General features: G+C 28.6%; 1 long non-coding RNA gene across 1 annotated transcript; it reads left to right on the top strand.

Moving 5' to 3' along the window:
• Positions 1-2,822: 2,822 nt before the first annotated feature.
• On the top strand, positions 2,823-7,226 carry LOC112755238 (uncharacterized). Its single transcript, XR_003178949.3, has 3 exons — positions 2,823-3,842; positions 4,150-4,246; positions 4,629-7,226. It is a non-coding gene; the product is annotated as an uncharacterized lncRNA (long non-coding RNA).
• Positions 7,227-7,617: the final 391 nt, after the last annotated feature.

Raw genomic sequence — 7,617 nt, 5'->3', positions numbered from 1 at the left:
AACTCCAGAAAACTCGATGTAGCACCCGAATATTAGGAACCAAGTCATCCCCCTGATAACAAGGCATGGTCTCAAAGTGGACGGCTGCTGATGGCTCCTTAGCACACATGGCTTCAAACCATATAGGCAGAGCTTCATAGGAAGCCTCCCAACCTCCAAATATTTTTTCTACTGACTTTTGCTTTGCCAACCATGCTTTGTGATAACTTATAGTGTAATTAAACTTTGATTGAACTTCAGCGATGATAGATTTTACCTTTATGGATGGGTCAGCCTCTACTAATGGCTTAATGGCTTCTGCAATTGTGATTGAATCCAGCTTGGAATGGTCTTTAGAAATACTTGATCTAGTACAAGTGTGACTACCATTATATCTTCTAATTTCCCAACAATACTTCCTCCGGATTATGCTGAACCTAATCAGCCAATCACAACTTGTTCCGTACTGTGTACATTTGGCATAGAATGTTTGGGGTTCTGATTCATACACCAGGTAATCTACGCCTCTTCGGATGGCATAATCTTTAACTGCCGCAATCACATATTCGCAAGAACTAAATTCCATCTCCACGACGAATTCACCATCTGCCACAACCAAAGGCTCTACAACAACAATATCATGACATAAGTTCATAAAAGTATATGTACAAGTATATATAAATACATACAATTTCATTAAACAAATTATAAATATATAAATTTATAATAAAATATTAATATAAAAATACATTAATATATCCATTCACGTAAAATATATAACTTTCATGTTAACAAAAGAATATAAATTATATTATTCGGTAACCGTATAATATAACATAAGAATGTTTATAAGGTTATATAATAATATCAACATAGTATCTAAATTTAAATAAATATATACATAGATTTTAAATTTTGAATACTTGGACAAAATATATAATAGACATAGATAAATAAATATACAAATATGTATAATATAAATTATATAATCATATAATTCTTAAATATAATTTAACTTTAATATATATATAATTTAATTTTATACACATCAGGATAATAATAATCATACTAATTGTCTTCAATAATAATATATAATAGTGCAATTTATATTTTAATTCTACAAATGCAGTTATACATCACTAATTGCATAGAATCTAATAATAACCATACTATTTGACATTAAATTTAATTATTTATATCATAAAGTTACTATATAATTATCTAAACTACATACCTGCATTAAAGCTTTCAGGATATTCTGGTGCATGCATAACCTCCAGATTCAATGCACGCATAAAATATGGCTCTTCGAATGGTTGCTGATTTGCTAGTGCATTTGTCACTTCCGCCACATCTGTTTCCATGATGTCAGCAGTTTCATTATTGTCTTCGTTTAAATGAACAATCCCATAGTTGCTTTCGAACTCTTCCTGGCTGTCATTGTTGTAATCTCTCAATTCGATATTCCGATCAGCTTCAGGATACCGATATAAAATACTCGATATCATCTTCGGTATATGCAGATCTATTCTTTCACAAATAGCACCTTTTAGTTCTTCAAATAGTATTGTAAAAGGAACAATAACATCACATGGATTCTCGCATACAAATCTAACTCGCTCAGGTGTTTGTAATAATATCTGACCATGATAATATAATTTTAATATAACTCTATCCTCCATTTTTTTTTAAAAACAATATCTCTCCTCTCAACATTACTTCAAAGTTGCAAAAATAAAAAAGAAACAAACTGAACACGGGCTTAGAACGAAGAAGGAGAAGATAAATTGAAGAAGACGAAGTGTGTGGGGGAGTATATATATATATTACAAATCTGACCCTTAGTTTTCAATTTTAATGAATTAAAGTTTTTTTTTTAAAATTTAAAAAACTGACCCACAAATTTCAATTTTGCATTTCATAATTTTTTTTAATTCAAAACTTACCTTCCGATTTGCTTTCTTCTATTAAAGAAAAAAAAAAATATCTAAATCTACACAAATCGAAAGCACCCATATATTCACTCCTTAATTTAAATTTTTACATTACTAAAATCTGAGCCTAAATTTTCTAACTCCCTACAAAATTGAGGCTTCGATTTATAGTTTTTAATTTAAAAAAAAATTAACTCCATATCTTTCAAAAACACACCAGAATTTCATATCCAAGCATAACATATATTTCAAATTCATAACTAAATAAATGAGCCTAATATAATTATACAATGTTTTACTCTAAAAGGATAGTTACTCTATTTTAAGTAGTATTTTAGTAATTTTAAAAATGTTGCTTAAAGAATATTCTAATCATTTTTAAAATAAATGTTAAAAATTATTTTAATTATTTAAAATAAACTTTGTGAATATTTTAATATTTTAAAAGTAGAATATAACTCTTTCGACATACAATTACACCATCTTAAGACAAAAGATTTTTCGGTCTTTTTAATATTAATAATAAAATACTGTTTTTTTAGAATATTATAAAAAATTTTAATGTTTTTAATAAATTTATTTAAAAAAATATTTGAATATTTTTATAATTAATTTAAAGAATATATTAATATTAAAGAATATATAATATATTTTTACCAAAATTAATTATTTCTGCGGATAATATAGTCCACACGTTAATTTATCATAAACAATATATGTATTAAATCAATACGTATTTATTTTTTAACGTATCGTGGCAATCATTTTAAAAAATTATTGTAAGAAATTCACAGCTGTCAACCACATTCAAATGAACCCTGAACCCGTACCTCCGCCCTGGCTTGTCCATTAATCGGGTCCCATAATAAATAACAGCTGGCTAGCATCAAACCACAGGAGGACAAGGCTGGTATTATAAACGGGATTGTTGGGTGAAGGGAGCAACACGTCTAATCTCCACTCTCCACAGTCTTCTACATAGAAAGACTCCCAGTGTTTCAATAAAGTGCAATGGAACATATGAAAACTTTCCAATAACATATAGTTAAATATAACCTACACAAATTCCCAATCTCATCTCACTTTCCTCTCACCGTCACCAAACACCACCATTCTCATCCATTCTCTGCGCCGCCACTCCGGAGGTTGCTCGCCGCTGACGTTCCTCGGTCGCACTCTTCTCTTCATCGTCGCTCTCGTTTCTTCCTCGGTCACGGTCCACGCTTCCTATCGCTCGCCTCCTCCCCGTTTCACCGATCTCCTCTCCTCTGTTCATCATCTCTGTTCCAGTGTTCCTCGAGGTTCATTGTCACCGCTCTGGATTCTACTACTGCTTCGGCTGCTTCTGTTCCAGTGTTCCTCTGTTCGTCTGGTTTCTTCTTCTAGCTTCTGCTTCTACTACTGTTTCTTCTAACATTTTTACTTATTTTAAAAATATTATTTTAAATTCTATATGTTTGTATCAATAAATTCATCTATCTTTATATCAATCAGTTCCCTTTCAAGTCTCAAATCTCACCAACAAACTCCATTTGCTGCTCTCTTCTTCATTGATGAGTTTGTTCTGTTTTCAACTATCACTCAAACTATCACACCTCCTTTACTTTCCTTTTCTTCTTCACACCATCTCTTTTCTCTTTTCTTCTGTATGGATGAATGGTGTCTCTCTGTGTGTCCCCAATTCCCAAAAGACGTTCACAGAGTTCCCGGTAATTTTTGTTTTCTTTCGATTCCCGTTTTTGGTGGTTTCTCCGCTAATTCCGTGTATATGGGTTAGTTCATTCCTTCATTTCTCCGTATGCGCAAACAGAAAGAGGAAGAAGTGAAACGATGTCTTCAGAGGCGGGGAGGTAGGAGCCGCTGACACAGGTGCGAGCAACTGAATAATTCCGATCATGAAGGCACTCAGAGCTGAATATTGTTGATTCGGTATGTTAAGAATATGGGTTAGTTTTTTGTTTGCCATGGTTCAGAATTCATTTTACTATGATATATTTTTGTCATTGTGCATTTTTTTCTGTATCAAGTTTCTGTATCTAGCTAGTTTTAGTTTACCGAAAACATAACTATCAGGTTGCTTCCAAGGTTCCATGGCTTGCTTGCTAGTGCTCACTTAGTGTGGTTCTTTCATACCTTGTGTTGCATGTTTATAAGAAACACTTTGATGTATATTCCACTTGATTGATTTCATGTTAAAGCTAGCATTACATGTATTTCTTTTTTAACTTTCTTGAAGCTGCATCTTTTATTTTTGGATTGGTGGCTAGGATGCTCCTGCAGCTATTGTCATTGGGAATGGCCTCGCATTATCATGGACTGGTGTTGTTCTGTAGGTAAATAACCTCACTACTATATGCTTTTTTTCCCCTTTATCTTTTTCTTTTCCCTAAGAAAAAACAAAACTTTTGAAGGTTTGAATATCTGAAATTTTGGTATAATTTCACAGAAAATAGTCAATTTTTGTTACAATCAAGTATCTATTTATTTTATCTTCTCCCTTTCCTTGGGAGGTAGACTTAATTTTAAAATGTTACTTTGGCGAAGTAATTGCAATTTTCTTCTTGTAGCTCCCATTTGCTGATTAAGTGTACTAATACCAATTAATATTGTGGATTAAAATTTTCTATTGTAATTTTCTGGTACATTAGGGAAGGCTTGGTGTGTCTATACGGTTATGGCAAGGTCTCTGATGTCATTTTCTGGTCTCTCTCTCAGGTATCCATGTGATGCAGATATTTGGTGGTGGAAATGAGATATGTGCTGCTGCCAATATTCAACCAGTTTTTTGAGGCTACTTGGTAAGCAGTTTTTTCTTCTTCTATATATTTTAATTCTATCAACTTTTTTTCAAAAATCTTTGTAATGTTTTTATTGTTAGTTAAAAATTTAAATTGTATTGTCTAAAATATAAACAAATATTAATATTTTTCATGCTATTTACTATATACTTAATAATCTAATAGAAATAAAAATTAGTATATTATGATAAAAAATTTTCTAAAAATAAATCATATTAAAACTTTTTTGAATTTTTAATAAATAATTAAATGTTATTATAAGATATATTATTAATAAATTAATATTATTTGTTTAAAATAATGTTCTATCTTAATTTACAAAATGAAAATCATAGAGGAAAATAATTAAAGCAAATTACAAAATTGAAGTATACAATTGTGTTATAGGTATACAGTTTCGACATAAACAAAACATCTTATATCATACTTTATCTACCAACCTTTATTAGTTTTTTTGAAATAAAATCTCAATCACTTCTTTTAGAATTGGAAGTGAACCAGAATGATACACTCTTAATCCACGTTTCAGGAAGGGTAGTTAAAACCTAATCAGATTCATAAGAATAATCAAAATTTAAGATAAGTAAAACCAAATCAAGAAAATAGAAGTTAGCAGCGAAATATACTCAAGGGAGGAGAAGACAGGACGATGGTGGCACGGTGACGCAAGGCAGGGCAGCAAAGGCACGAGGCAGGCTACCACATGACGACGCCATATAGGGTTTTTCGGAAAGACATGGGTAAAAAATGGTATCTAAAACAAGTACCGAGTAAAAGTACAAAATTACTAATAAACAAAACATAACAAATTAATAAATAACTAATACCATCAATTTAACAGTTAAAAAATTAACAAAGAATTATGCAAAAACACACCGTCAAATATAGAGTTTAGTTTCTGTTAAATATCAAAATTATAAAAGAGTAGCAATAATTATCATACATCAACTTTAGATGTTACATTTACAATATTTATATTTAATTCATAAAATAACATATTTAATTCAAAAATAAATAAAAGTTGATTACAAAATTCAAAATTTCTTGTGATCCTTCTTCTAACGTCTATTCTAGCGGCCTAAAATAAACAAATAAAATAATTAATATAATATTTAATAATAATAACCATAAAAATACTTATTTCATTATAAATACTTATGTACATTACATCCAAAAAAATTATTTAGACATAATTCATGGAAAATTCTATCAACTTGTTTTTTAATATCTATCTGAAATGTCTATTAAAATAAAAATATATATTTAGAATTTTTATTAAGAATAATTAAAAATAACTAAATAAAAATTTTGCTTAATTTGATCTTGTTAATATGTGTCGATATATTTTGACAAAATCGGATGAATTGTCTAAATTCTAGAGAAGAATTTAGACAATTCATCCGATTTTGCCGAGATTTATTCGCACATATTGAGATATCGGACTCAGTAAGATTTTTATTTTATTATTTTTAATTATTGTTAATAAAAATTCTAAATATATATTTTTGTTTTAACAGACATTTCAGATAGATATTAAGAAACAAATTGATGGAGTGTTCAATGAATTTTGTTAAAATTTTTGGTTGTGATACACATACTATTATACAAAAAATATATTTTTATTATTACAAAATAAATATTTATAATGAATTTAAGTATTTTTGTTATTATTAATAAATATTATATTTATTATTTTATTTAATTTAGGCAGCCAAAATATACTAGAAGAAGAATGACAAAGAGTATTAAATTTTAGAACTAATTTTTTATTTATTTTTGATTGAATATGATATTTTATAAGTTTGAATATGAATATTGCAAATGTATGACCTTTAAAGTTGATGAATGATGATTATTTTTGTTTGTAGTTTTGGTAATTAATTGGAACTAAATTTCATGTTTTACTGTTTTTCTATGTGATTTTTTTGTTAATTTTTCAATAATTTCTATTAGTTATTTATTTATTTGTTTTGTTTTATTTATTAGTTTGATATTTTTATTCTGAACTCGTTTTAGACATTTTTTTTACGGATACCTTTACTGATTCATAATAAAGACGGAGTGTGGGTGTATGATATTCTTCACCAGTCACAGAAGAGGAAGAAGAAAAAGAAACAAAAAAAAAAAAAGAGATGGTGTAGTTGAACACCCCAAGCAAAACCCACAATTTATAGCGTAGCTTGTCTCATTCATGGACATGACTTGTCTCATTCAAGTACGATTCGATATCTTGTATAAATTTTTTTTATTTTAGTTTCTATTTAATTTACAAAACTAGTCTTTCAGTGAGAGGTGAAAGACAAAAATGGGTATCCTGTTAATTAACTCGTTGGCTCTCTACATATAAGTTGAAGAAACCCAGCAGCTAATTGAGCTGCATAAGCTGTTTGAGATGAATTTTTGTTTTTGGTTTTTTTTTTTTTTTGAGGTTACCTGTTCGATGGTTTTGGAAAGTTCGCCAACGGTAATGTTGTGAATTTGGCTTAATGCTCTAATTTGTTTTTATTTGTGGGGATGTGTAATGATTTTTTTATGCCTTTATTATGTTTTATTATTTGAGGAGCTGGAAAGAATGCTTATATTCTCATTTATCTAATTGTATTTTAAGAGATATATTTTTTAAAAAGGAAAATTATATATAACCAATAATATTTTTGGACAATGTGAATAATAAAGTTAAAAGAGGAAATTAATCCTAAATTTAATTGGTAGTACTAATTCTTTCCATTCTCATTTATCTAATTGTATTTTAAGAGTTATATTTTTCAAAAAGAAAAATTATATATAACCAATAACATTTTTGAACAATGTGAATAATAAAGTTAAAAGAGAAAATTAATCCTAAATTTAATTAGTAGTATACTAAATTAGAGTGTAGTATTTTTAGTTGTAATGAACTAATTTTA

Source organism: Arachis hypogaea, chromosome 2 (genome assembly GCF_003086295.3).
Source record: "Arachis hypogaea cultivar Tifrunner chromosome 2, arahy.Tifrunner.gnm2.J5K5, whole genome shotgun sequence".
NCBI lineage: Eukaryota > Viridiplantae > Streptophyta > Magnoliopsida > Fabales > Fabaceae > Arachis > Arachis hypogaea.
This window is presented reverse-complemented; position numbering and strand designations above follow the sequence as displayed.